The sequence below is a fragment of the Prionailurus bengalensis genome, chromosome A1, assembly GCF_016509475.1.
Source record: "Prionailurus bengalensis isolate Pbe53 chromosome A1, Fcat_Pben_1.1_paternal_pri, whole genome shotgun sequence".
Lineage (NCBI taxonomy): Eukaryota > Metazoa > Chordata > Mammalia > Carnivora > Felidae > Prionailurus > Prionailurus bengalensis.
This window is the reverse complement of record NC_057343.1, coordinates 110,215,154-110,218,780: the sequence shown is the minus strand read 5'-3', so window position 1 is coordinate 110,218,780 and position 3,627 is coordinate 110,215,154.

The following is a 3,627-nucleotide window of genomic DNA, read 5'->3' as shown; positions in this document are numbered from 1 at the left end:
TCATGTCATGGTAACTTGTTTTCTTATCCATGGGAACCGGGCATCTGTGACCCTAGGAGAGTTGTCTTCTCGTGACATGCCACAGAAAATGCTTCTGACAGAAACACCAAGTCAGATTTTGGCCATGTGTCAAGTCCCAGGTAGTGATTACAACGTGTAGTGAATGGCACATGGTCACCCTCTGCAAACAAGTTTTTGTTTTAACTGCAGCATAGTTAACATATGGTGTGAGGTCAATTTTAGGTGTACAATATGGTGTTTCAGTGCAAACAGGCCTCGATCCACAAACGCACTCCAGCTCATGCCCAAAGGTGCTTTGGAGGGTGGGGCTGTGCCGCGTCCTCCCCATTCAGCTGCAAGAACTCACCCACGGTTTTTATCCTTATCATTCCTGTTCCCGACCCCCACGGTGATTACTTGTCATAGAGAGCAAAAGTAGGTCTTTGAACTTCCCGGTCTGCACTAGACAGGCTCACTCACAAAACCTCCCGTGGTTTTGGCAACACCATAGCTACAACCATGTTTCCTTCAACCTTGATTTAAGGCGGTTCAGTTCTGGAAAAACAAGGACTTTTTCCCAGAGGGACTTATAAGACTTATTCAAGTACCAGGTGCTGCACAGACCAGTCTACTTTTTTAGGTAAGCCAACTACTATTATAACCTCCACAAAGACTTATTTTAAGGGTCATTTACTTGATTTTTAGTTGAAAAATAAAAGCAACTTTGTTGGAGGGGAGCACACATTATATTGTAATGGACAGGGGTTAAAAGCATTTTTACTCAATGTTTGGAACTGGACACACAAACGATATCTTCTGACCCTTCAGACCCTGAACTTAGCCAAGGGGAACCCTGTGGCAATGACAGGCTTTACTATCCCTAAAGGGGGAAAGTTTGTGGAGATGGAAGGAGGGGGGTCTGGAAAGGATATTGGGAGAGAATCTTCTGAACAGAAACTACAGTGAAACTGCCAAGTTCAAGCAAGCCTGAAGCACTTGTGGGGGCATCTCTTCGACCCCTGGCACATGGCCCTCCTGCCTCTCAAGAGAAGGGTCCCAAAGTCCCTGAAGAGCAGCTTCAGTGACACAGACAAGTCCTTAAGTCTCAACAGGTTTCTAGGGGGGGGACATTACGGCACATGGTTTGGGGAGGCCTTTTTCCTAGCTCAACAGCCAATGTTTCTGTTCAGTGGGAGGTGGCATCAGACATCGACCAATAAAGATATATCTGCCAGGAGATCAGGCCTCTGGGTTTGCTGGACCAGGAGAATTCAGCTGTTCTGAGTGCCCATTATGGGGTCGTGAGGTCCGACAAGGCTAAAGGCAGCACAGCAGAGATCCTGGGAAGTTAATGAATTTTCTAAAAAGCCCACCATTCCTAAGGACACACCTTTCTGGGAGTCTGAATGTTCCAGTATAACACTCCTATACTTCAAAAGCAGCCCAGAGTGGACTCCCAGGGATGCCTACCTCCTCTTCTTCGTTAAATGTGGCAGCAAGTCTCAAGCAAGTAATCATGACACAATGGAGTAATCTCTCTCTTATCTGAAGTATGGAACAAACACATTTGACCAGAATATGAATGCCAGGAACAAATAGTCAAGCACCGGTGGGTTTCTTTGGGAAATTAAGTTTTTTCCTTTCTTCAAAAAGAGATGTATCGTATTCCTCCACCAGTTAGTGCCATGTTTTACATTTGACCCATGAATATGCCCCTGATTTCAGAAGCACCAGTGGCTAGTCAGTAGTCCCTTGTTAGGGGGATGAACGAGGGTGGGAAATACAGCACCATTTCGGGGAACACATCATGACCACAGGCTGCAATGGCGAGATCCAGACAAACACACCCCACATGATCACACAGTAAGTCCTTTCCCAGCTAGGTCCCTTCAGAGGGACAGCCACACAACATTGAGCCAGACAGGCTGGGTAGTGGGATGTAACCCTTAGTTTATGAGCCTCTAAGCAGCTGGGATAGTGGACCTCTCAGGCAGCAATCGAGGGCAGAGGTCAGTTTCTTCTCCCACCCTCTATTACCACCCCCAGAGCCCCTACCTTTACTGAAACCAGTAGGCCGCTGAAGGTAGTGAGAGCCAGGTTAAAAGTAATTTGGGAGAAGCTAAAAATGTTCTTAAGCCCCAGGAGCGACAACACGATTTCCTGGACCTTGTGGCAGATCTCAGCCTGTTGGAAAGAAGGGGTAGGGGAGGGCAGGGAAGGTCGTTGGTGGCCAGTGTAGGTTCGCCTGTGTGGACACAAGCCTGCTGAAGGTCACCAGAGGGGATGTGAGACGTCCCTGCACCTTAAACCGCGATGGGACTGAGTGTTGCCCAGCGGTTCACGGATTGAGATGGTCCTCGCGCCCGTTTTGGTCCTAAGCAGAGTTTCCCAACTCAAGACCTCTTCCGAAGCACCTACCAGAAAGGCGTCCTCTCTGCGAGAGGGGCTAGCGACCGCCGCCTCGTGCCTCGTGCATGGCACGCACCTGGTGAAGGTCCCCGCCTCCAGGGTGCTGCTCACCTGGGCGCGGGCGCAGGTGGAACCCGGCCGCTCCCGTGCGCGCAAGGGGAAGGGGGTGAACATGCTCCCGGAAGGCTCCGGCCGCGGGGCCCGCTACCTGGGGTTGACCGCCACGCCACGGGCGCGCCTCGCGTCCCAGGGCCAGTTGCGAGTGGGCGGCCAGTCGGCGCTCATCCAGAGGGCGTCCCCATTCGCACGGCACCCGCGGGGTTGAGGCCTGGAGGGGTGGCCGCGGGAGCTGCGGACCTGGCGCGGCACCGAGAGCGGGACAGGCAGCTCGGGGTCCTCTCGGTGACGGCGCGGAGAGCTACGGGTTCCACCAAGGCCGCGGGAGAAGAATGCCGCGGGCCGCTTCGCCCAAAAGCGGCTCTGATCTCCCCCCTGGGGCCGAAGGTTGCCAGGGGAGCCGCCTGCCGGAGGCCAAGGCGAGCGCCGGCTCCTGGGTCTGGGTCCCGCCATAGCCGGCCTTTTATAACCCGGCGCGGGGGACTTGCAGCTGGGGCCGCGCCTGGGCGGGGAGGGTTTGGCGGGCCCACCCCCAGCCCGGGCGCGCAGCAGCTCCTGGAACTCCCAACCCGCCGGGCTTTGACACTTGCTCACGGCTTGTGGCGCGTGGAGTGCTTGCGGGTGGGTGAAGGATTCCGTCTTCTTTCACTCCCCGGCCCCACCTCCCGCTGAGCGCTTCTTCCCCACCCGACGCCCGAAGCCCCAGGACCAGAGTCCCGAACCCGGAATGCATCACCTGGTGAGCACTTGGGCCCTGGAGAAGTTCACCGGGCCGCAGACCCTGCGTCTTATTTCACAGTAGGGCTTTGCGACACACAAGACCAGGTAGAGAAGCGTCCAGAGCGCTCCTCAGTCAGACACCCTTGAGATGGAATTCTGACTCTGTGTGATCTCGTTTATGGGACTTGAGCTCTCAGTCCTGTTTACTTCGACTCTTAAAAAAAGGCAAAATCTGCCTCACAAAGTAGTTCCTTCATGCATATATTTTTCCGATCAGCAGTTAATCAGTGAAGGCCTACAATGTTAGGACATAACAGTGAATAACACAGACATGGAGTTTACATTCTAGCCAGGAGAGACAGATAATAAACATGAACAGAA